Genomic DNA, 27,859 nt, shown 5'->3' on the forward strand with positions numbered 1-27,859 from the left:
GAATTCTACATTATCTGCTAAAAATGTCCCCTGCCCTTTCTACTCATTGGGATATTAAGAGTGGCTATGGAAGATCCTGTGTTAATGACAATGGAATTATGCTCACTGAGTAGCTGAAGAAAATTCTGAACTCTTTCAGGACTTTACTTGTATCACAGAAGGGATTCAATAAGCTTTATAGAATAATTATTATATTCACTGAATGCAATAAAAAATGCAAACCACTAAATAAATCAGGTAAAATATTAGAAGATTATGCAGAAGGATGCATTTATGGGCTGATCAGACAGAGCAGGAACTGGCTCAGTATTGGTGCCCAGGGCTGAAGCACACAATGTACAAGCTCAGCAGCGCTGAGTACCCACCACAGCAAGGATCTGCTCAAGGATCTGCTCAAAGACTTTTCAACCTTTCACCACCGAAACAAGAGTGACCTGCTCCACCTCAGATTTTGGAAATTCTGTGGCAGCCTGTACCACATAAGAGCCTTTGTTGGTGGAGATGTGGATTTAAAAGGCCTGGAGGAACTCTTATGGTAATCTGGTCTGACTTCCTGCCTGGCACAGCCTGTAATACCTTATGCAGCAATTTCTTTATAAAGCACAAGAACTTGTAACTCTACTAGAAGATATTTCAGAAGTAGATCTAATCTTGATTTAATTACTCCAAGTGATCTACCACATTCCTTTCTAAGCGTTTCCAGTGGTTAATTACACCCACGGTATCGTAATTCCAACTCCTCTTCCTTATCTTGCCATGTTTTTGTCTGTTGGAGCCCTATCCCATCTCCCTATACTGATATTTTTAGATACTAACCACATCACACCTCAAAATTCTCTTATCTGAGATAAATAGTTTGCCTGCTTGGCAAAACAAAACAGGGATTCCTGAGCCAATTGTGCAGCATCTGCTGTGGTGTATTAGAGATAGCTTTTGACTAAAGAGACTAAAAGAGAAAACTCAATTCAAATGCAAGGGGAAGGCACCAAACATCTTTAACAAGCTTTTCCAGCTTCTGCAGCACCCATTTGTATGACCTGGAAATTTGGGATGAACAGCACTGTGACCTGCATAGCTTCATTTTCAGCTTAACTGAAAATTTCTAGCTCAAACTGGATCAGTAGTTACTAAACACTACAGTTAACTTAGAAAGAAAAAGATGGCTGATGGCAGGTGGTTTTCTACTGCCCATATGTCAAATCACATAAAAATGACCTGGTACTTCTGCAGGCACTGCCAAGGCAGAAATCCAGGAGTGAGCAATGTACACCTTAAAATACTTCCAGCTGTGACTTGGGTAAACAAAATAAGTAAATTTCCACTACTGCTGTCATGCTATATTACTTAGGCTTATTACTTAGGGATTTGTGTTACTGTGGCCTTCAGAGGCTCCACATAAGGCTCCCTTGTATTAGGTGATCACCTACAGACACAGCAAGTTTAATTTGTTTCTGTAACATTTGCCCAGTGCTTGTATGGCTGAATCCTGGTAAAGAGACAGAAGGAGGACTTGTGTTCTTCCTGCATCATGGATGCTGATGAGATCAGTGTACAAAGGCTGCTCAGAACGAGAATTTCTTCTGGCATTTACTAAATCCCTGCACTACCCATGTGGTTCTCAACACATTATAAAGTTCCTTAGCTTCATTAGCCCTGTTCCAGAAGGGTGTTCAGTCCTTTTCACTGATTGGGTGAAAACTAGCAGCATCTTGCTGTCTCAAAGATGTATTACATAAGCACACACCTTTGTAGCTGCTAATAGATGCACATACTCTCCATGTACCAATGCAAAGTAAGAATTGCAAAGATAGTCTGCTATTAACACCACCATTTGTTATGACACCTCATTACTTTTTCACAACATTACTGTTTTTTCCATTAATACTTCACATTTCTACTCACCTGTGGTTTCCAGCAGTTTATATTTTGCATAGCTTAAATGCCTTTTTTTGAGCCTCCCTCTTCCCTATTCCAAGAATGCCCCTCTGCAAACCAGGAACACAGTTTATGCAGACATATCAACTTTTATGGATGTTAACAGCTTTTAAAAAAAATTCTTATGAACACAATTACATTTGGAAGTCATTTGACTTGAAACAGGTGTACAAAATCCAGCTAACAACTCTGCAAAATTTTACTTTAACCACTGATGCAAAAAACCAAACCAGGCAAATACAGGAGGAAAAAACACCAATAACCAACAACACCTCCCTTCCTTGGAATCCTGAGAATGACTATTATAATTGAAATATTAATTGTGACAGAAAAGTAATTATGTTTTTTTTTAATGCTCTGAACAGGTTCATACTTCAGCTGCCTGTCAGAACAACTTGCTATTGTACACCTGGCTTTGTTATTCGACAGCGATGCTTCATTTTCTAGGTGACACACCACATGAATGTCAGCATCCTCACTAGCAGTGGAAGAAATTGAAAGATAAAACCACTTTTTAAACATCCATTGCATTTGGTAGTGTATTGAAAGACCTTCTGCCTTTTGCCCATCTAGCAGATGACAGAGAGTCCATTTACAGAATGCAGCCGAACTATGTTAGATATAAGGGGAAATATTCACTCCTAGAAGAGTTCACCCGTCCTTTATTTATTGAACTATGTAATTCATAAACTCCCCTCACCACATCTCAAAAACCAAGAATCTGTGACCAAGCTACTTATTTTATCAGCACATTCACTAATGTTTCATTTTCAAACTAGAAGAAAACAAAGATTTTCATTGACTGCATAGTGAAAACTGTATCATCTTCTGACAAATAATTACCTGTAAATTCCTTACACGCAAAAAAAAAGTTTCCAAATCTACGAAGGCATCTTATTTTGATTAAAGACCAAATAGTGCTTCAACAACAACAACAACAACAAAGTTAAATATTGTTAGACTCATTCTCTTTCTTTTTTGTGTTTTGACATACTGACGCAAACTAGTGATCTACTAGTGAAATGTGAAACCTACTGGTCCAGGACCTAGCCTAAAATGCTGAGTACATCCATTAAAATTATCTCAAATTAACTTGAATATCTTACTAAAGTGGAATTTAAAAAATTCTTACCTTATTAGAGCTTCATTTTCTGTTCTTTCACTGAAAAGAGTAAAGAAATCTGTATTAAAGATCCATTTGGTAAAAAGAACTTTCTGAAGTAACTATTTTAGTTTCGCTTCAATTAACACCAAAACTAAAAGGTTCTTTTACATAACTGCAGTAAGTCTCTGTTATTTTGCAGGGTTAATCATTCTCAACACTCTGGAGTTGGCCTTTATTTATTTTCCATCTTAATTAGCTGTTCTGAACAAACATTTCAAATGCTTTGGAAATATCAATACAAACAACTGGTCTCATCAATTCACCACCTAAATTACAGGCTGATTAGACACATTCAGTAGGTTTATTTTCACTTCAAGCTCTATCTCATGAACAGTATTTTTGTTTGTGTTGCCATTATTTTTATTGGACATTTGGTATTTTCTATTATAGGATGGGTTTCATTGCAGTATGCCCATTTAAAGAGTTCCTCAGCCTGGAAGGAAGGTTTTTTAAAAGTAGCTATTTTCTGCTCAAACCCCAAACAGGTAGGGTCAGTGGCAGTTTAGAAGAATGAAAGCATCACGCCATTTCAATAAACACCTACTTCAACTCAGCTGCTCTGTAGGAGACATTTGTCAACAATCTACCAACACACATCAGAAAATCAAAAACCAAAAAAGCTTTAAGAGTATTCTGGGAAAGTTCAGGCATAACTCAGAACAATCAATGAATGGTGAGGCATGCAAAAATATTCATTAACCTTTTGTTTCTTCATGATTTTTTTTCAGTCCTTTACAACCAGGGAGAACTATCTGCAAGCATCTATCTGCATTATAACTGGGAGCTGGATTCTGGTAACTCTGAAGTAAATGGGGGTTTTTGTCACCAATGCATGCAAGAATAAAATCACACTTTTTCTTATTTCATTTTCTAAATCAGCATAATGTACAGCATGAAATAGAAAACAAAAAAGCCAAGTCTAATAAAATCTGACAATTATTAGCAGTATTTGTTGAAAAGCAGAGAAAATCATGCTGAGTCACAGGCAAAGCATCTCAACCTCTAGCACTTTCTGTACACTTCATTAGCCATCAGTCAGTATGGTTAGAGATTTACAGATGAAGAGAAAACAAGGAGAGACCTTGTTCATCTTTGCCAAGGACAAATACGAAGCTTGGCCTCAAAGCCTGCAATCAATGCAATGGTTGAAGAGATGAATTCTCTTCACTGCTCTGCAGTGGAAATACTGTGATTTGGGTGACAGCAGGGTTCAAACAGAGTCTTCTAGGAATGAATCTGTCAATCTGAGGGAAACAAAGCTTAAGAGATTATTAGAAGTGCCTCTTCCCTTCATTTACAGTATGGTCACCTGATATTTTTGAGAGACCTATAAAATGAGACTATTTTACACATGGAACAGGTAAACTTAAAGAGAGGCATTCCTGGAGTGCAGTAAATCACTGGATTAAAATCCATTTTGAGAAAAGCCATGAGATCCCATTTTTATGAGTCAGCTCATGAAAGCTGACATTTACAAAGTCTGATTTCCCACAACAGAGTACCTGCACATGTTACCTTTACAGGAGCAAGAATAACTATAAGGTCACTTAATTATTTAGTCAAACACAAAATCCTCATAGGTTGAGTTTTTCTACAGCTCCCCCAATAATCAGCTATTAAAAAAATGCCTCAGTACCAGACTAGTTCACATTTACCTCTGGCTACAGGTGTGGGTCACCCACAAAAGCTAATTTAAGAAAGATCTTGCATGCAGAAATCAAGGGACAGAACCAGTAAGTATTTTATCACTGGATGCTATGCAGGGTTTCAATAGGATTGAGTGGGATTTATTACAGCATGAGCCAAATCCTTCTTACTTTTCTCATGCAAAACACCCATTGAAGCTAGCCAGAGTGCAACTGAGGACATATTGCATCCCTGATTCTCTATTACTCACCTGTCACAATACAACAGCGTTCCACAGCACCAAGTTTCTGGGAACAGAATGTTTCTTTCTGGGAAGGGATAGGAGTACCTTACAGGCTAGCCTGTTTTAAATATAAAGCAGGTACAGAAGCAAGTCTGAAGAAGACTAAAAGTCATCTTGGACTTGTGACAAGATCCACAGTTTTAAAGAAAAGTATTTCTATGCTAGAAACACTCACAGTGCAAGCTGCTTTGAAGCATATTTAACGCATCCTACATACTTTTAAAAGAAGAATGAAAGCTTACTTTGGCAGGGTTTATGACTCCCAGAAAAAAAAAAAAATCTAAAAACCAAAAAACCACCCTAGCATGCTTAAAAAACCAATTTGCATAAGTTTTCCTTATCTGATCTAGCTGTTGATAACAGGACAAGCTATAATGAGGGCCATGAGCATCTCCTACCACAGGTTCTCACGGGCCCTGCTGCCTGTCTAGCCCAATGGTCTCAGTAGACATTTGTTCAAGAGGACCAATTACTATCTCCATCAGGTAGCAGGAAGCTTCTAGCCTCAGAAGATCTGGCTTTTATCCAAGTGGAGATAACCTCCCCTCCAGTGTGCCCAAACAACACTGGATAAGTGAGGTTCAAGCATTCAGTGGTCCCTGCAGAAGACTTACTGGGTTTCCTGCCTTATCTGCCTTGGACACCTTGGCAAAGAATTTAAAATTAAAATATATCTCCTGTTAACTGCTTGCACTGCCTTCAAGTTTAATGCCTACTGCTTAGATGGAGGGGGAGAGCGCTACAGGGAAAAAAAAAAAGTAAAAAAGTGAGGACATTTACATTGCAATATTCAGATGTGTCATCTTGCTAAGCATATGCCTCTTTACAGTAAAAACTATAATTGTTGCCAGTCACCAAATGTGTTAACTTTGGACAGACTCTAGGAGGATTCTACCAGACTGCTTCAAAGGCACATCAGTACCATTAAGTTAAACTAAGTAGACAACTGTCCACACTCAGTGACAAGAGGCTCTGTAAATTCATCAGGGTATTTACAATTATCCTCTCAATCCCGGTACCAAAAAAAAAAAAAAAAAAAAGAAAAGAATTGTAAACATTTTTTCAAGTTCCATCTTTTTCAGAACAACTTATGAACCTTCTCAGTTTTATAAATACTATAATTAACACTAAAAAAACCTACTGATAGAGATTGTTAAAACAACGTACTTAGCTACTGAAGCTGTTCATGATTTTTCTTAAGGAAGATTCACCACTGACTTGTTGAACCACAGGAAACCAATACTGCTAAAATGATCAGACAGCAGAATAGACATAGATGAAAATTTCCTACTTTAACATACAGAAAATTCCTGACTGCATGAAGTTGTCCAAGTAAAAATGTTCCTTTTTGTTTCAGTCATTATTTCAACTTTTTTGTTGTATGCTGTTTAGCAGAAACTGAAAAACAGAAGATAACTTGTCATTAGCTAAAATATGGATTTGATCCCAAAAAGGAATACACACAATGAGCTAAAAAAACTTATTTATATGATTCAACACTTATCCAGTACACAGTAGGAGAAAAGACATCCAAGTGCTCTTCAGAAAATTTAGATATAAAGTGCATATTCTGCCTAAGTCTTTGAACAGATATCAGATTAGGGATGAGAGCAGTACTTTTCTTCTTATACTTTTCTTCTTATCCATCAAATCCTATTCATCCTATTAAAACTTACTTTCAAGCTCCTCACACCCATCACAGACATCTTCATTTAGAAAAAAAATCAAAGTTACCAAAAGATAGCATCTATTCAGTCCTCCACACAGAATCACCCCAGAATTTATTTCAGTTTACTTTTTTAGTCCCTGCAGGATGCTCTGGTGTTCAGAAGTCCACAAAGAGACTGATTGAACAAACTAACTACAATTTCCTTTTTCACAAAAGATCCCAGAAAGCCACCCAGGCCTGGAAAAGCCAGAGAGTTCTCATTCCATCAGAGCCAAGGAAGGAAAAAGAGAGGAGTGGGGGATGAGCACTCCTGACGAGGAGATAAATTTGTTCTTAAAGCTGCTCCAGTAAGTCTGGCTTTCAGTTCTTCTGTTTAGCAGCTCCCAGTCAGAATTAAAAGCACGACAGTGGATGTGGAATAAAAAAGAACAAAAACATAGGGGAAAGAAAAGGACAGCAGGGAAAAATCTCACTGACCTCCCTTGACAAAGCTCTTCCTCAAAATGCAAAGAACTCTGCTGGCACAGAAAGTTAATTTAATTCTTCCTGCCCCACCAGTCTTGACTCAAGGCCATTTGATTTCACAGTTCCAGTATCTGCAGTAGTTAACAAGTCATGCCATGCACTCTGCAGATTGAAAAGCCATGACTGAAGCATGCCAAAGTCTAATCTGTGACAGGCATTCCCAGTTCTGGAACTCCACACAGCGTGCCTTGGATTGCTCGGCGCTGCGAGGCACCAAATGTGCTCAGCCTGAACTCTGGGACCTAGGGATGCATCCTGAGAATGTTTACCACCAGTGCAATGCTAATCACCAGCAGGCAGGTATAGGCTCTCTGCAGGATAAAAGGACAGGAGAAAGCCTGTGTTTAGGTTGGACAGCAAGAACAAGATCATAGCTGGGAGGCAGAAAACCCATAAAATCGCTCCACTTAAAGCATACATACAGATTAAAAATTAACCACTGTTGCCAAAAAACTGCGCGTAACCCCACCCACAGCTATACCTGCCTATGCAGGGACTGCCAAATACAAGTGGAATATGTGCTCTGCTACCCACCAGCATGACCAGCCAAGAGCCCCTCATCTCAGCTCCCCAAAAGAGTGCCCAAGAAAGAGTCACCATTTATTAATGCTCTTGATGACTGGCTGTCATAGCAATCAAGGACTTCAGTGATTTTTTTGGAAGCTAGTCATCCTCCTCGATATAAGAAGTCTTAAACATCAGCCGGGTAGCTTGTCCCAACTGTTTTAGAGATGGAATAATGTGGAAACACAAATAACCATTGCTACTGCTGTATGTTTGTTCAGACCTTACTAAAGAGCTCAAAGCTGCCTTACAGAAAATCCTACAAAAATGCTGTCCAGAAGCCATTATCCCCTCCAGTAAATGATGAGTCCACAGACAGTAATGTCTGCAGTCCTGTTTTGCCAACATTTCCATTACAATTCTCTGCTTTAATGAAGAAGTAACAAGAACTCTTTGGCTAGTAGACCTTCAAGTTCTCTTACAGTACATTGTATTTACATTAGAATTTTAATGTCACAATTCTTCTTGACTTTGAAAAGTACAATGATAAATTAATTTACCTTTAAAATAAAAACTGTACCAAAAATAATTGTTTAAAATCTTCAAACTTATTCTGCTGCTCTTTATAGAAAAAGTACATTGCTTATGCCATTAAAAAGAAAAGCTATTGAATTTTTGTACGGTAAGAATTAACTGAATTTAAGAGAACTAAGCAGATCCCAGAAAAGGGCAGCTATTTTCTCTGTACATAACATAATCATATGCCCTAAATCCAGTTATTTTCTTCCTCTGAAAGGTATTTAAGGATGTCATCTCCATAGGGCCAGGCCCAGTGCCACAGAAAGCACAACACACTATAGCTGATGAGAAACCCTGCATTCCCCTTAGGCCTGAAAACCTTGTGTAGGACAAAAGACTAAAGTGTAAAAAGCATCAGGATGTTGAAAAGAACCCTTCACACATATTTTTTAATTATTAAATTTTAAAACTTAAAAAAACCCAACCAGCTAATAGTCAAATCTAAGGGGAACCTTCAAGAATTATATGCAATGGATGATGATGGTGATATGGGAAGTTTTGGGAACTCAGGGGTATTCATCCCATGTGTGTTTAACCACATACTGCAACTATTGGTGGAGGTCACCACTTCTGAGATTGATGGTACCAACAGCACCCTGGAATCTTCTCCCTTCCTCTGCCAACTTACTGAAGAGGAACCCAGGTAGCAGATAAGCTGAGACAGCCAAAACAAGATTTCTTCAGCCGTTCAATCATCCTCAGAGTGCTTTACACCAGATGCCTGATTTTAATCATTGTCCATATGTCTGAGTAAGCATAAAAAATGCACTGCAGAGACAAGACTTGGACCTTCATGCTTTTTCTCAGAAAGCCTATACTTTTCTGCTTGTAATCACCCCACTGACAAGTGAATGATTATGATTTTCTTAATTGTTCCAGGTTTATCTCCTGTGAGATGGCCAAATTAAATAAGCTAGTATCTTGAAGGACAAACATACAGTAAGTACTGATGCATTATATTCCCAGCCAGTAAAGTTCATTATTGAGTCCTAGAATAAAATATGACAGACTTTGTTATGTTATCTTTCCCAAGGTGTCACTACCAACCCAACACATCTTAGAACTTAATAAAGCCTGGCAGCCTCCAACTCATCCAGAACATGTAATTTTTTTCCCTGCACTGCTTTTTCTAATAACTGGTGCTGTTCTGCTTTCTTGGGATGGTGGATGACAACCATCACACCTGCACACTGGAATGCAGCTGTCAGGGTATTTTTCCATCCAAAATTAAGGCAAGTTCCATGAAAGCAAATGTTTAATACACACATTTAATGGCTGAAAAATATGGTGAACTGATCTGTAGCACACTAACTGCTTTGAATTTAGGATCTTTTTCTTTTTTTTTTTTACATTTCTTTCTTCTGCTTTTTCCTACCTGTATGGCCTGTGCCATGTATAGCATGTGTCCCAGTAAATTGTCCCAGTGCAGTACAGAACTGTGACACAGTCTGCATGATTTGAGCGAGAAATGGCCTTAAGCTCTGCATCCTGCATATTGAGAGATATGAACAGTACCCAAAGAATAAATAACATGGAAACCTGACATTTGAAAGTCAGTGAAAGCAAGCTTAAAGAGAAGAGTTATTTCTTCTTATTTATGGGACTCCATAAAGGTTTGAAGGTGTATTGTACAACAACACTGTATAATGATCAGGCCCACAATCCTGCTGGGAAGTGTTTTTCAAATGGCAGTTTTGGTTGCCAATATAAGAAATACACAACGAAACAGAAACATGTATTTCTAAAAAAGGGCTTTGGAAAATGTCTCCCTGTGCCCAGTATACAGAGCAAAGATCAATCTTCACTTAAACTGAGTTATATTTCATTAGTGTCTGCAGCTGCCCAACTTCTCTTCATCTTCTGTGGAGAGGCAGTGGACATCATTGTTAGTGACAATGACATCATTTGCCAGTGATAACCAACTATGAATAAATTCAAAATCTTGCTGAATCAAGGTGTTCTGGCTAAGCTAACAGGATAAAAGACTTAAGAAATGATATTTGCTTTATTTTTTGGAGCTAAAGTCAAGTATGCTGAAGCTTCAGGGGTTTTTTTTGAAAGGTGAAATAGGGCTAAACTCCAACTAAGAGACAAACCAACAGAGTAAAATATTTGTTTAGGAGCTATGTAGTAATGTACCAAACCCAATCCACTGGAACTGCCTTTTGTGTTTATTTCTATCAAAGGAAAACAGAACAAAAAAAAATATCGAGGTATTCAAATTCAAAACTGGATTCATGCACACTGAAAACTTCTGAATGCACAACTAGCAGGCAAGGGGAAAGTGGTATTTCCCTCACTTTGGATGCTCTGTAAAAAAGGCTTCATTTACACTTCTGTATTTTTAGAAAGATGGTGGTATTTGCTTGTTTCTTCCAGTATATCACAAGATAATACTCAGCTGCTGGGTTTATGAGGTACTTGCAATTGTAACTCAACAGACAAATCCTTTGTTATAAAGAGAGAACAAATAATGGGGATTTACAAAGCTGTAATTATACTGAGAGGGCTTATGCACAAGGATGTATTAAAAGAAATACTATACACAAAATAACTTTTTTTAAAAGAAATCCTCTGAGCATTACCACTGCTTATAATAAGGACTCTTTTACCATAAAAGGGATTTTAAATGCATGCCATGCTAAAGGATGCCCGCAGACTCTGCCAAGCTCCCCTACGTAGGCTGAAGTTGGTAGAATATACCTGTTTTTATGGCTAGCTAATGATAATGAGCAAGCAGAGCAAACCCTGAGCCCGAAACAAACCACACTACAGGCAGATGATGGGCTCCAGCAAGCAGGCGCAGCGCGTCGGCTGCTGCAAGCCTTGGCAGCGAGTGGGGGGCAGAGCCCAGAGGTGCAGCGTGCCGTGCCCGGCGGCCGCGCCGGTGGGTGCCCGACAGGCAGGAGCAGAACCACGGAGCCAGGAGCCCACCCCGGCTGCAGACCAGGCTCCTGCAGGGACACCAGCATGAGCGACAACACACCCACTAAGTAACACACCACCAAGGACAAAAACCATATTCTTGCCTTTGCACTGGTCCACCTGGCCATGACAGGCACTTGGACACACGGCAGCAGGATGGTCTAAACCATGGGGGGCACAGCCAGTATTTTGGATGTCATGTTTCACCAGCAGCTTCCCGAGGACAGGTGTTCCCAGTGCACCAGAGACCTGTGGCTCGTTGCACAGCATTCCCCAGGGGACCCACTCCAGCTACAGCTGTGCCCTGAGGATGCTTTGAAGCTGGCTGCCAGCCAGCTTGTCCCAAAAGTAAGAAAACACAAAAGCAAAGATGACTTCAAGCATCCGACTGTCTGAATTAAAGACGATGTTAGGTTTCACTTCAATATATTCCATGAGCAGAATGTAGCTGAGAAGTTATTTTACTATATGATGCACATTTTTTTATTTAGTAATGGTCACCACAGTTCCTACTCTTGTTGAGTCACAATGATTTCTACATCTCCTCACATGGAGCTGGGAATCACAAAATCAAAATATTTTGTATAAATTTATTCTGAGATCATTTTGACCTTACTAGCTTATTGGTAAACGAAAATGGGAGAATCTGACAATTATTCAAGAAAATACAGTAAATAAAATTGTAATTACTTTCCCAAACCTCTTCCCAAAGATCAGTGATTCATTTTCCTAGTTTAGATTTTTTAAATAACTGATTATTGGTATCAGTAACATGCAATTCTGATTTTTTATGGCTACACCTGAACACATTGGAACAGTTACTAGCGCAATGTATGACCAAAAAAAATCCACTTTCTTATTAATTGCTTTTATGGAGACAGGCATTAATTAGATGGTCAAGGGAATTCCAGATCCATGCAAAAGATGCCAGTTGCACTAGTAATATGCTTCCCAATTATAACCTTTTTAAAAAAATATACTAATTACAATGTTTTGACTTCTGTCATGGATCCCTGAACCACTCAGGGCTGCAGGAAGGCAGTGGGACAGGAATGCGCAGGGAGAAATAAAGTGGTAGGAGGCACTTGGAGCAAACCCAAGGCACAAGGGGGCTGAGTGGTCCCAATTTGACTGGAGGGAGGAACGGGCAGCATCACCTCTACTATCCTTCCACAGCAGCATAGAGCTGCTGGTGACAGGAGGATCACCTGCTGCAGAGGAGAGGGACAGGAAAATAGGGGGCAGAGGCAGAGGTTCGTAGTCTTCCAGCCTGATCCTGCTGATGCATGATTCCATGTCCACAGGCAATAGTAAGACACTAAACATTATACTTTCTCTCTTTTCCATTTCATTCAGACAATGTTTTTATAATTGTTTACTTTCTTGTTCAAAAGGAAGGCATTCAAGAAGTGTTTGAACAATGCTTTCAGGCACATGGTGTGATTCTTGGAGCTGTCCTGTACAGGGCAAGGAGTTGGACTCCATGATCCTTGTCCAATTCCATGGTCCCTTCCAGTCAGGATACTCTGTGACCCTATGACAAAGCAAGTAAATTTAACAGCTTAGCTACAATGGATTAGAAAGCCACAGTTTCAATTTTACAAACCAGAAGAGCTTTTGCTACATATAATATTTCAACTTTGGTGTTTGACCCTGAAATTAAAACAAAAAACAATCTGGGATTTTTGTATTTGGGATCAGTCATATGGACTACGCAATGGAAAAGCTCTATAATTTATCTGAATCATGATTTTATTTTGTTCTCTCATGGTTGCAATTGTTCATTGTTAATTAGATCCAGCCACAACAACTCATTGTGCAAAAGGAATACGCTGTTTTAATCAAAATCTTGGACGGCATTTTGGATGGCATCTTTAAAAACTTGGATAGAACACTCTGTGGTTTCCTCACCGATAAAGAATCAAAATTATTAACTATGAAGACATCTTCCACTGGATGCTGACACTTACTATCAGATTATTTGATGAGCAGCTTCTTGTTTCATGGAACTGTTTTAGATTTCCTTCTGTTTTGTACCTGTTTTCTTCATTGAGAACAGTAATGAACTGAAAACCTGACCCATACAACACATCCATGGTGAACTCTTAAATAATTTTTTAATTTCCATCTTATGCTATTTCCATCTTATGCTGTGATGAAAATGATGCTGTAAACACCAAATATGACTGTGACAGTCTCATCTATCTGAAATCATATCTTCTTATCTATAATGTTGAAATTATTTTCCCAATTGTTTTAGCAATTAAGAGAATTGGCCAGCGTTTGGGAATGAAACACACCAACAAGCTCATGCTTATTGACTGTCTTCACAGATGTATTTTGAAGAGAATGTACTGGTTGAGATTATTCTCACAGGTAGTTACTGGTGACAAAAATCTGAACAACGTTTCCTTGGCAGAAATAAACACAGCATGCCAATTTTAATCTATCAATGTATAAATTGTCATTCAATGAAACTTTTGATTTTGATCTTAAAGCTACTGCTTTAAGAACCTTTGCTAGGTCTTACATTTTGCTCTGTAAGATTTAGTTTTTTCTTTTATGTCAGGCTGCTTAGCAACTTCCTGTTAGAGTGAGTCCAGAGGAGGCCGAGAAGATAATAAGAGGGCTGGAAAACCTCTCTGATGAAGAGAGGCTGAGAGAGTTAAGGTTGTCCAGGCTGAAGAAGAGAAGGCTCTGGGGTGACCTTGGAGCACCTTCCAGCACCCAAAGGGAGCCTACGAGAGATCTGAAGAGGGACTTGTTACAAGGACAGGATAAGGCAGAATGGCTTTAAACTGAAATAGAGTAGGCTTAGATAAGATATTAAGAGGAAATTCTTTACTGTGAGGATGGGGAGGTACTGGAACAGGTTTTCCAGAGAAGTTCTGGATGCTCTATATGCCCTGGACATATTCAACACAAGGCTGGATAAGGCTTTGAGCAGCCTGATCAAGTGGAAGGCACCTCTGCCCATGGCAGGCCCCTTCCAACCCAAACCATTCTACGATTCTGTGATTCCATGAAATAGCCACAAAATCAGTGTTTTAAGTGCTGTAAACAGAAAATTACAGGGGATTCTATGTTGCAGTATACAAAACAGTGGAACCTAACACACTGTCTAGCCATCAGTTATGCCTGCTTTCCTTGCATTAGTACAGGCAATAATAGCACAACTGTTTTATAATAAATGACATTATATCATAAACTACACTATTATCACACTGTATTATGTAATTACAGATAGATGTAAAAATCTGATTGATTTTAATCTTCTAACTTTTTCAAACTATTTAAAGCTTTCAAATCTAATTTCTTATTAAATCTAATAAGCTCAGTTTGCACATACAAGTGGTGATTTTGGATGCCTGGGTACTTCTCTGACCAACTGAAATGTCTTTAATGGAATCTTGTTTCCAGTAAGAACTGAATACCATCTTTCAGATGTTTTAGGTTACGCACTCTAAAATGGCCTTATTCCAAATCATGAGTCACTTTTGAAAATTTAAGATCCTGTGTCTAATCCACCAAAAAAATAAATTCCTTAACTATTATCAGAGTAGCACCATAATTTGGAGAAAATGAAAGATCACTTTGGCTAGTTTCTTTCCTAAAGCAAAAAAACCCACAACAATCAAGTTTTTAAACTGGCCAGTTAAAAGCAAACAAATGAACACAAAAATAAGCCTCTTTCTTGAATGAAGGAAAAAATATTTTAGATTGCTCCCAAATTAAACAGCTTCTGCCTGTTTCAGAAAAAAAATCATAATAGCAACAACAAAAGTTTGTCTCCTTTTTTGACATGGCATGTAATGCTACATCAGCCCATTTCAAGTACTGTGCCTCTGAAAGTTTAAACTAAACATATCATATTTTTGTGACTGAATATAAATGCTAAGGATCAAAATTCCCCAAAATTTACCTAGTAAAATTAGCATAAGTAGCAGTTTGCCTGCACAACACTTGAAGAATTGACATTCCAAAGCTCTTAAAACTCTGCTTTGCCCTGAGAAAAGGCACTGAAAAGGAGAGACTGATGAAACAGCAGCCTGCTTCCTTGTCACACAACTTTTATATCTGTAATTCCAAGCAAGTTCTGCAAAGTGACTGACAGACATAGTGTTTCAGGGAAAAAAAAATCAACATAGCTGAAATTGTGTTGGTTGAATGCTGCAGCACAGCAGACAGCAGCTCTATACACCAGCACAGCAGGAAAAAAAACTCAATTGCTTTTAATAGACAGGCATTTAGTGCAACTAGTATAATCTGGAGTGACATTTTCCCCTGTCTATTATGTAAGCTGAAAGCTAAACTTGTGCTTTCATACAGTGTATTGCCTATCTCCAACACACTGCCTTATCAGCTTTCTCTCAATTTTTAAGGTATTTTAGTAGCAAGGAAGGGGGGGTCTTATCACATCTTTGAGACTCCTTCTTAATATCCTATTTTCTTCCATTCTGTGTTCATGTTGCCACACAGACAGGCTTCAATAGGAACTGTTCTTTGTTCAGTTAGCACAGTTCATACTTTATGTCTAGAAACCTCTCTGAGAATTTTAACTCTCCAAAGAAAATAATTTAAAAGGCAAAGAAAATCCAGGAAATTCAAAGAAAATAAGAAATCAAAAGACAAAACAAAGAAAATATGGAAAGGAAAACTCAAGGGCAGTCAATCCATTTTACCAGCATCATTCTCTAACACCTCTTTTTCAAAATTTCAGGAAAAGAGGAGAAAAAGCAAGAAAATGGGTAGTCAGAGACATCACCATTTTTATATCCCAGGCATCTTCCAGAATGTGTGAATGTCTACCTTCGCAACAGCAATTATCCCTGACAAGATTTCCAAAATGGCACTCAGCAGCAGCCTGAGAGAGACCAGAGCTTCCTGCACAAAGAGCAAAACAGATAATGACAGACTTGCTCTGTTAAAACAGGAGTTTATGAGTCCAAGATACTTAAATTAATAATTCTTTTCCAATCTTTCTGTCCATCTATCTACTGTTACTCACCTCCGTGCTGCCCCTGGAAAAAGCTGATAGCTTAACCAGTAACCCTTTCAAGATAAGCAGCTCTGATAGACTGACTTGCCTTTAATATATTTTGATAGACAAATAAAGCTGTTTAAGTGCCAAGGAGTCTGCACATTTAAGATTCAGTTCTCAAAGAAGCAAGTGATTAAAATCTAGTGATTTTGCAAGACAAGTTCATAAGGGCTATAAATACAACACATAGCATCAAAAGGCCTCACCAGCCAGACAGCTGAATACCAGAAGGAGACACAAGGCATAAAAGAAATCAAACCTTCAAAAACAGTGTACTAAATTGATTAGGCAACAGTGGAAGAATGAGTCTTACAGGAGACACTTTATTGTGTGTATGTGCCAAACATGTTTATGATTTCCCTTAAAAGACCTACCTTGCATTATATCCTGGTAGTACTTCGGAGTTTGTGTCCCACCTGTGTATCTCACAATAAACAACACTGCCTCCATTAGAAGAGTGTCCCTCCCAGGTACAAATCACCTCCTGAAAAGGCACTAAAAATGTCCTACCCCAATGCTTTCAGAGCTGCACCATGAGCAGGAATCTCTGGCTTTCCCAACCTGAAGCAGGAGCATTCAGCCTGTATGCACAGACAACACTGCAGAGCCTGTTGGACCACCTATGGGTGCAAGGGAGGTGCTGGCCACTCACCCAGCTCTACAGCCCATGATGCAGTCTGTAAATCTCCCCCTCTCACTCAGAACTACACGTCTGCTGAGCCACTGATGCTACCCCGTGCATCTGAGAGAAAGCCCCCTCCATTGAAGCCTTCTGCTGGGAGCACCGAGGGGGATGTAAGGCAGCAACTGGCACAGCACTAGCTCGTGGAGCACCCATGGTGCCATGCCCAGGAGGTAGCAATGCACAGCCCTCCCCTGACACAAAACCCTCCCATAGACAGAGCAGAGCTCATGAGGGTCCCTGTGCACCATCCTGACACAGGATCAGAAAAAAAGTTTGAAAAAGCCGTACAAGAGGACAGAAATCTTTGAAACTGCTAACAGATTCGGTCAGAAACCTCAAGATGCTCCTCCACTGCTCATGCAGGGAGCAGTGACTGGAATTTCAAATATGAAATGTACCATCTACCCTATACCAGACAATGCTCTTCGTTTTGTATTGAAATTTAGTACAGGGGCTGAGACTTCCTATGCCCACTAGCTGGAGAGGGCTCTGAAACCAGCCCATGCTCTGCCCTTTTTCAGAAAATACATGCTGAATAAGACAAGCAATGGGAAAAAACATCCTGAAGCTCAGCACAAAGGGATTTTTTTTCATTACAGCACAAAAACCACATGGCAGAGGCATTTTTTCATTTAGCTTTCTTTGTGCTGGTTCTTCTTTTATATCAGGTGTTGAGCTGGTGAGGCTGACAGTCATCTTCCTTTACCTGGCAGACCCCAGCTGCAGGTAAGGTCTTTACATCATGACAGTGCTGCTAACATTTTCCCCCCAATTATTTTTGCTCAGTATTCTGTTCTCCAGGTCCAAAAGTAAGGAAGAGCTTCCAATACTTGGAAGAGGTGCCCTATCCTAAAGAGAATTATCCAGAAAAACTGCAATTCAGAATTAATAAAGCCTCACATCTTTTCTACAGAGGTTTTTTGAGTCCTGTATGCAAAGGAGAGTTTTTCATTTATCAGGCAGCAGAAAGGGAAGGGCTTTCTACCAGGTGATTTTGAAATTCTTGGTCAAAGGTTAACTTGTTTTTTAACTTCAAAGTACAGAAAAACAGGGTGGTTGAAAGAATACAGTAAAACTTCAGAGGGATATTTCCAACATGAAACCAGGCTATGAAGGCAAGTAAAGCTGCCTTCTGTGCTACACCTTTCCTTGCTCTTGGTTTCACAGGCAGAACGTAAGAAGGGAAAAGGCAAAGTCCGTTTGGGAAAGTTTAAAATATAATCAGATTTTTCTGGCTCAGAGCACCAAAGGTGGAAAGGCAGTTTCACTAATTAAGATCTGAACTTCTGCTTCGACTTCAGTTTTTCATAATGTTACTAGATATTTTAAAATATGGTACTCATTCATTGCAGGGTGCAGCACCCGCAGGGCAGTGAGTAATGGTTTTACTCTTGCTTCAGTACTGGCAGCAGCATGTTGGACTGGAAAATGAACCTCTATTTCCTATCTATTTTTATAATCAGTTTATCTACCATCTCCTTAATTCTTACCCCCACATGCACACGAGAAACAACATTTAAATCTCAGTACTAGGCTGAAACGCGTTCACAGCACTGCCATCGACAGCTCACCGGCGACACTGACTTGTGACTGAGGACAGCACTTGGCCCCAACCAGTACATCTGTGGTCTGTTTGAAAAATTCATGAGCTAAATCTTTTCACTTCTTTTATAAAAAGGAGACAAAACGAGAGAGTCATCACTTAGTCAGCCAAGGAATGATTCAAAATCTAAACCTAGGATATCATGTTAAGGAAAGTATCTGGTAATAGATACAAAGTATATTTTCTTCCCACAGCAGGAAAAAGGACAAGATTAAGATTTTCTAATTTTTGCCATTTTTTTGTTGCTTCCATTAATTGAAAATGTATACAATACTCACTAAATATAGCAGTAAGATACCAGATACAAAATAGAAATCCGGAGTATTATATGCCCCGATATATTTTGCTGCAGCCTTGAAGTCATAGATGCTACTGAGTTCTGGTTTATTTGCAAGCTTTCCTGTTTCCTGAAACACAAACATTTACTTCTGTATTTTGTGACTAGCTCGATATTATGAGGTGATATTAGCTGAGGAGGTGGCAGCTGGCAGGAACTTTTGATTCGAAGGGTCTCTTTCTAACTGATACACACAGAGCTCTGTATTAGCTCTCACAAGATGCACTGTTTACTAAAGATGATTACCCACGAGTAAATAATGAGTCATGATATCCTCAAAAAAGCAAACACACAGAGTTAAAGAATAATTTTTAACATGGGTAACCAGACAGCACTGAAAATTGAATCACTTAGGTGCATTTGTTCTAATTAAGTGCTAAAAACCAGAAAAGCTTTAGAAAATAGACATAATTATATAAAAATATGTTGGAAGATCTTGAAAAGACTGTATCTCTTTTCATATGACTGTAAAGCACCATTTACAAATGGGTAACGTAGAAATAGGTACATTCAGTCTTAAATATATGCAGGTACAAACAGAAAAGAGATTTTTATTTGGACAACGCAACACAAACAGACCATGGTAATTTTGTCATTCTTGATGGATTACTACTCTATCCTTACAAACAATTCAGACCAAACATATTGGAATTCAGGCAAGAAAGCAGCACAAATTTAACACCATAATTATAATAGGGATGCAAACTGCTCATTTTTATTATATATTATCAGATGACTTCTTAGCACTTTGGGAATTTAACGTCAGGAAATTCACTTCCAGACGATCATCAACAGTGGTGAAATAGTCTCTTCTTCGTTATTGCTACTTCCATATGCATCTTATTTCTAATGCTATCTTATACATTTCTAAAATCACCACTAGGCTCCACAAGTTCCTCAGGGGAGTATGATGACAGAACGAAGATTATGAAAAATAAGCTTACATCCACTATTCACCTGTAAGGATTTTGCCTGAAACAGTTTGCTCCTAGCTATTCTGCAGAGCCACCCGGACACCTGTGAAGCTCATCAGCAGTTTTAGAAGACAAATTAAATTGTATCTAGTGATCCTTTGTGACTTTGCAGCAGCTGAGAGTGGTAGGTCTGGAGTAACAACAAGACTTAAAGACCATAAACATACTCTACTAGAACTGCGACTTTTCATTTAATCTTCTGAAATGTTTCCTTGTAAGGACTATACGAGAACAAGCTGGATTCTTAAAAAAATAATATTAAGAACAATAAGGAATTATGTGAATATAGAAAACACCAAGCACCTAACTTGCTTTCTTTGTGAACACTGCTGTGTTAGAAAAAGATCCAGTTGAAATGGGTGTTGTCCAAGTGTTAGGACTAATGCTCTTCATTTGACATGCCACATTCTGAAATTAAGGATGTCAGGATATATTTGAAAAATTCATGAGGATGAAAGAGTCCCATTGGATTTCTTTGCACTGAAAAGCACTGAAGTTCTACCATGACACCTCTGTTCAAACCCAGGTATGACCACCCCATTTTGGGGAGTGCTGCCCAGCTGGAATACCAAGCAACTAGAGGGGAAAAAAGCTGGTAATTCTGACATGGAGACAGGGTAGTTTTTTCCCCCCTTTCTTCCCTATCTACTTCTCCTAGCACTGGTCTTGAAATGTAATCTCTCATGCTTTTACCAACCTACAGTATTAATATACTTAGAGTTCGGATTATTTGATTTAAATTAAATTTAACTTGTGTTAAATTGAATTTAACTTGTGATTTTAAATCACAAGTTTCAGGAAAGCTGTTGTAACATTTTAAACAGTGTTTCTTTTGAGAAACAGCCAGTGAGATGGCCAACCACAGCATGGATCCCACAACCTGCCCCACAACTTTTCTAAATTACAGACACACTTCTGAATTAGGGTCGCAGATAACCTGCAATTCTGCAAGGTCCTCCTCCTTTTCTGGCTGAGTGGTGATTGTTAAGATCACTGAAAAGGCACTGAGTAGCTTTAGCTGCCAATGTTCCTAATAAGAGAGATGGCACTTCTTCCCTGACAAACCACAAACCTTCAAATACTACCAAAAAGAGTATTAAAAGGAAAAGGAAAAGGAAGAAAAGATCAGTGCAATCAGAGCACTTCAGCTAGAATAAAGACTCCTTTAGGGCACTTTAACTTCCAGTCTGAAGCTTAAAGGGAAAATTAAATAAAATCTAAAATGTCACACAGTGCTTATAAGATTGCATATGCTTACTTTAGGCAAATACCACTGAATCCTATTTTTGCTGTATCTTGCTTTATATTATTGCATATGTTTAACTAAGGAAAAATATTACACTTAAATAAGGAAATACTTCAATGTATTTTCCTTCCTCCTTTCCATGATGGAAATGCCTCATATTCCCAATGTTGTTACACTAGAGTTAAATTAGGGCAAATCCATTTAGTGTTCAAAACCAGGACATATCACTAATACCAAAAATGCTCATGGAAGAGGGGATTTCAGTAGCTGCCTACCCCTCATTCTACCAAAGTTTTATCGTTCTATAATGCGCAGCTGCAGGTGCTTTACACAGCTTAATTCCTATCGACCACTCCCAGGCTGGTAATTCCATCACACACAGACCAAAGTCTAGGAAGTAAATCGCTTTGTTAAAATTTTAAAAACCCTCATGTTTTGCAGTAACCTTTCAACAATTCTTTCAGTGAATACAAGATCACTACTAACAGATGTATACAGACAGTGTGTGTGTGTGTATATATATATATATATATATATATATATATATGTATATTTGCAGTCTTTTCTAGCTTAATTCTTGTTTCATACTCAATTATTTTTCAAAATCCTGCCTGAATTCTCTGCTGCTTAATCTCTTCTGATTAAGAAAAAAAGACTAAATAAGGAGCAGTACACAAAAGGGAATGCAGTGTTCTATGACTGGGCTTGTGTGAGCTACAGGAAAATGGTACAAAACTGAGAAGAGCTGGGATAGCTGTAGCATGACATCATGAGCTCTGTTTACAGCCACAAATTACATCAGCAAAGTGACAGTGTTCTGAGTGACCCTGCATTGCTTAATTTTCATTATTATGCCTGTCTTCACTTTACTGATTCTAGTAATTTCCTCCAATTTGATAACAGTCTAACAAACACATACTTCTACACGTCCAAGCAGAAGACCCAATTTTACTGTCAACACAGCCAGATCAAAGCAGCTAACCTGTTGTGGAAACAGCATGGCCAACACCCTAATAATGCCCCAATTTCTTCTGTTAACCAAAGAGATAAAATTATTCTTAATTAACAATGTGTAATTCAGCAGAAACATAAGTTGAACATAAGTGCTGAAAGAAAGTGAAATTCATTAACTCAAAAATACAATGTGTTTACTCCCAGAAATTTAGCTGCTGATCTACAAAATGTTCAGAAGATACAAAAATACGTGCTATGCTGCACATCCACAGATAATAGGACAGAACAGTATCTTAATTCAGTAGGTTTTGCTCTATTTGTTGAATTACATAATGTTGATTAGAGGACATTAGCTTGGATTACAAAGAGAAGAGCATTAATTGCATTCAGTATCAATACCACTGGCTAACTGACATATAGGAGTATAAGGAGCCTTGAGTTTTCACAAACTTTCACCAAGTTTTTCATAAAGATATCAGTAAATATGAAATGCAACAATATTCAACAATGAGATTCCACATTATAACAGAAAAAGAAAAAAGAGAACAAAACCAAAACCTGAGGTAAGGGTTTGAAGAAAAATACATAAGAGCATGGTATAAATTTAATCCCCAAATCAAGATATTAGACTTGCCATATACACAGATGCAGATGGCTGGGTATACTGATTCCAAATTTAGCACTGTAGATAAAATTACTTCCATCTTACAAACACCCTGTAAGCAGATAATTTTGCTCACAAAACTGCTGAGCTTTGGAAAACAGCAAGCTTGTATCACCTACCTTTATTTTTGCCTTTCTCGATTCTCCAGCCATAATACCACTGAAGACAATCTCATTAAGTTTCATTTTGGAGTCCTGACCCCGATTTCAAACATTGCAGGAAGACATGCATCTATTTAACACATGTAATGCTGACCCAATTTCAAAAATCATTGCAGGGATCATTGCTTTTTCTTTCCAACCTTTCACTTCTGGGCACTACTTAAGGTCATAATCTGCCTGTAATATTCACTGAGACTTTTTCACATGGAAGTGAGGCAGTAATTCCACCCCTCTGATATTATTAAAAAGGTAGCTTGTTCACCACTGGGAACATCATTGCAGAAAACACAATTCCAAGTAAACTAACAGTATAGTACCACAAAGACTGCTGGCATCTGCTGGCTATAACTTAGTAGCTCAGATTTGCTATGCTGAGACAGAATATAAAAGGTGTGACACCCGACATCATTTTTTCTGACTCAAAATGTATCCACCAAAAAAATGCAAAAAGCATGCAGCAAACACAAATCCCTGAAGATTATCCTCAATACAGATAAACTCAACAAAAGTTAAGCGATTAAACTCTAACTTCTGATCTGTCCATCTGCTTTCCCCACTTTGTCCTGCTCTCCATATGGGAAAACAGGTGAGGTCTTGAATTACTCATATGTAGCTCTGTAGTTTTGCCCACACCCTTCTTCCTGTTACACCATCACCCAAGTGTTGTGAAATCTGGAGCTCCTAACAGAGATTGCAGATTTTAACTTCACACAGCAATAGGGAAAGGCTCAGTCCTATTCTATCACATGCCTTGCAACATCTGCCAGGTTGAATCTCTCAAATTCTTCCTGCCTAATGCTCTTTCTGGGTTTAAATATTTCTTCTCTTAAAGAAGAGAAAACCCAACACTGAGGTTTCCACAGTCCTAATTTGCAAATTGTTTCAAGCTCTTTTAGATTAGATTACCCTCCAAAGCAAACAGAGTAATGCCACACTACTCTCATGTCCCAAACACAGACCATCCTAAGACTGTGCAGGGCTCACAATGCCTTTGCTTCTTTCAGCTGCCCATGTTCACACAAACAGCTTTCACTGACTCCAGGAGATCTTTGAAAAAATATGGGATGTTCCACCCATCCAAAGCTATTTAAAGGAGCAAGACCTAAAGAAATATTCACAAGATTAGGCATGATGTATAAGGAAACACTTAGCAAGAAAACATTAGAAAAGAAAATCAGTCTGTAGATTGGATCTTGTAGATCTGGGCTTCAGTGGTAAAAGTCTCCCTTTACATATCTTTCTCGTACCATCAAATAATTAACTCAGCTGCAGACTTGTGATCATCAAAACTGACTACAGCTATATTTATACAGACACGTTTTGAAGAGGCTGAGGTCAAGTTAATTTGGCTTGGAGTTGAACTTCACAAAGAGGCGTCCAAGCTTTTTGTCTTATTGCACACTATGTTTGCACAGCCAGCAAGCAATACCCTGTCAGCAATCCAATTCCCCTTTCCCTTCTATCTCCACCATAAATTGATGATAAACCTTCCTGCTAGTTCTAAGCTGAGGGAATAAACTGTTAAAAATATTGAAAAATTATTTTTTTCAGGAAAAAGGCAGCCTACACTGTTATTGTAAAACACAGGTCAAACTAATGTGAACTTCTATTATAGGCATGAATTTCTAGCTGCCATTTGTGGATGAGCTCTATCTATGAGCAAAGGTAAAGAGATGTCTGGTACATGCCTGGCTGCCAGCCAGTGTCCACACTGGTCCCCACAGGGCTGCCTCGTGAGCAGGTGTAGCAGTAATGGGAGAGGGAAGATTGCTTGAGCTCAGGTTTTTTTTGCAGCTCAGGCTGCAATTCTGCAACTTTCTTGCTTTCAGAACTTGGGTTTCTTGCTAGAGAGGCAAGTAACCCTAGAAAGAGACTTCTAAAAATGCACTGGGAGCCAAACTGGACAGTAAAGTTTGAGGGAGAGAGGAGGGCAAAGGTTCACAGAATAGTCTGCTTATGTAAATTTAGCTCTTTACATTTACATTCGTATGAGCAAAGTATAATCAGAAAATTACTACTAAACAGCAGGCAAGTTCTGGCTCCTTCTTAATCCTATGATTCTTCCTATGGGATCAAAGGCAATGATCCTGAGAATTGGCCTCTTATGTGAAAGGTGAGAGCATGAATTCTCTTTCTAAGTTTTAAGTAAGCTCATAACTCTGATCTGTGCATGGAAAATACATTTAGAGCACCTTTTAAAGTTACAGAGGCTCTTCAGTTGTTTGTGTAGACAGAAGCAATATGATTTGCTCTGTTAATTTGGTATAAATTGATAATTTTTTTTTTTTTTACTCTCCTGAACTTATTATGGGCAAGCCTGGAAGACCAGCTTAATTTGAAAGTGTGCTCTACACTTTCCATTGAATGAATCTATCTTAAATTATTTTGTATTTCACTCAGCTCTATCAAAGAGAACAGCAATTCTCTTTCAAAATGTTTTCAGAAAGTTTCAGTCAAGGAATGCCTGAGACTGCAGACTGTCCATTCCACCACCCTGCTCAATCAAGCAGGGCCCCCTGCAGCAGATTGCCCTGGACCATGTCCACCTGTTTTTTTAGTATCCCCAAGGATGGAGATGTCACAATGCCTCTAGGCAACCTGTACAAAGAGTCATGCTACTTCTGCAGAAGTAGCAAAGGAAATGTTTGGGATTGGGCTTTTTTCTATATGAAAAATGTTATATTCTTTTTCTTTCAACTACTTGAATTCTATTTCTTGGAGGAGAACCTGTAACTTGGCAAGAAAGGACCTTATGACAAGGATGAATTCTGCTGTCCCAGTGAAAATAAAAGTCTAGTCAAAAAGGGAAAGTGGGGGAGAGAGGCTTGCCTCAGTTTATTTGTGCTTCACAAACATTTCCCATAGTATTTGGGAAAAAAAATGTTTCATCCAGATTCTGGAATTTACAAGCTATCAGGTATTTGAGAAGATGTTAAGACATCTGAAAACAGAAGGGAGCACACTCTATATATGTATGGTTTTCCATGTACATGGTTCCATGCAAGGAAAGTGGCACTGAAGAGAAGCCACTGCAGAGCCAAAGCAGGGAGACTTACCCATGTCACTGCAAGTAGGATGGAGAGATGAGGATGGCTAGTTCAGGGAACTGCTCTATAGAGACAGTTCGACCAGAGCCCTTCCTCCCTTGGGAATTATAGAATCCAGCACTTTCCTTTCCCCAGGTCATGCTATTCCCATTCATGCCTAACCTCCAAGCACAGAAAGCACTTCCCAAATCTAAGAGTGCTTTGATATGAGGTCTGTTGAAGAGATAACAGTAGAAGATCCTTCTGCCTTGCAAAACACACTCCCACCATCCACCCACTGGAAAGTCACGGCCAGAATGGCTGCGAGCGCATTCCCCGCATCCTACCGTGAGAGTGGCAGCGGGTGAGATTCATCTTCCCTGGGCAGAGGATGAAAGCACACAGGCTTCCTAGGAGGCCTGACTATCACAGCAGTCTCTGGGTTCTCCCAGAGTTCAATGCAAATGAAGACAGCTGGCATCAAGATGGTATCTTGTGCAACAACCTACTCGGCAAGAAAGAAGGCTTCATGCATTTTTGGAGGCTACGGAGGCTATCAGCATTTTTGTCCAAGTCTCACAGCACGGGGCAGTGCTCACACACGCAGCCAGCAGAACTGCCCAGTAGGGCTGCCAGGGAGGGAGATGCCAAATGGCAGTGGGACTGAAGACAAAAAAAAACCCCAAATAACTCAATACTCAGTAATGCAAAAAGTCAAGAAGGCAAAAGCACAGGTTCTGGCCAACAAAACGGCGAGTGGGACAAGAACTGGACCAACTGACAGGATATTCTAAGAGGAAAGAAGGTCAAGGATGCTATCTCCATGCATAAGACTCTTCAAAAAAATGAAATGTCTCTTGCATCCCTCTCCCATTTCTGGCAAAGGAGAAAAGTGCGAAGTGTCTGAGGCATGGGACTTGGGGCAGGGGAAACAGGAGAAGCAAGAAAAATAAAGAGAGCTAAACAGTTTGCAACAATTAAATACAAAGTTGGGTAGTCAGGTTAGATACCTTCATGGTGCAGAGGTGATTTTCAACTAAAATTCACAACCAGTGAAAAATTACTGTTACACATGTGTAACGCACAGGCAAGGACCACATGCCCACAATACTCTACATAACCAACTGCATTCCCTGTGATCTGATCCCAAGTTTCCTGGTTTCAAATAAATTTAAGAGGAGGTTTCAAGGATGGCAATTATTACATAGGGCTAAACACCCTGAAAAGAGAAGTAATACCATCCATGGACTCTAAAGCTTAGTTTACCTGCATATATTCAAAGATGCCTGAATTAAAGCTGCATATCAAACCCTAATTATGGTATTTCTTCTCCTTTTTTTAACCTTAATAATCAGCAACTTCTGCAGTTAAATAGTTGGTCCTCTGGCCCAAGCTGTTTTATTCTGGTCACATAGAAAATTTCAATAAAATAAATCACTTCAGTAAATCACATCAGTGAATTGGGCACAACACAAAATACATGCAGTTCAGCACTGCACAGGAAGCACTCTCTGTTCCAGACACAATTTTATCTGTATTTTTAGAAATAAAATTATACTTTAATATTTAATGAAGTAATTATTTTGCTTTAATAATTAAATTTGTCACAAATACTCTGCAGGGGAATATTCTTTCAGTGCATATGTGCGTGCTCATGTATATTCTGGAATTACACGGATACAACCCTGTACAGACTCTTTCCCTGTTTATCTAACTGGATAATGCATTTCACTTTATCTTCTTTTAATGAGAAAAAATGCAGTGTGGAAAGCAAGACACCTAACTTATAAAAGAAGGCTCAAGATAAACCCTTCAATTTCCTGAAAGGAGGAACACAGTTATTTTAAGAATTATACATAAATGCTACAGCTCATAATTATACTTTGAAGCACCTTGCACACAAACATGCCACATCTTTTTTATTTTTAATATTTCA

General features: G+C 38.8%; 1 protein-coding gene across 4 annotated transcripts in view; it reads right to left on the bottom strand.

Moving 5' to 3' along the window:
• Positions 1 to 27,859, bottom strand: part of THRB (thyroid hormone receptor beta) — a 153,581-nt gene that overhangs the window by 120,086 nt on the left and 5,636 nt on the right. For all 4 annotated transcript variants that reach the window (XM_066570712.1, XM_066570904.1, XM_066570786.1 and 1 more), the window contains exon 2: positions 3,068 to 3,097. The gene's annotated coding sequence lies outside the window, so the exon portion shown is untranslated. The remainder of the gene's footprint in view (positions 1 to 3,067; positions 3,098 to 27,859) is intronic.

This window comes from Molothrus aeneus, chromosome 1, assembly GCF_037042795.1.
Source record: "Molothrus aeneus isolate 106 chromosome 1, BPBGC_Maene_1.0, whole genome shotgun sequence".
NCBI classification, from domain to species: Eukaryota; Metazoa; Chordata; class Aves; order Passeriformes; family Icteridae; genus Molothrus; species Molothrus aeneus.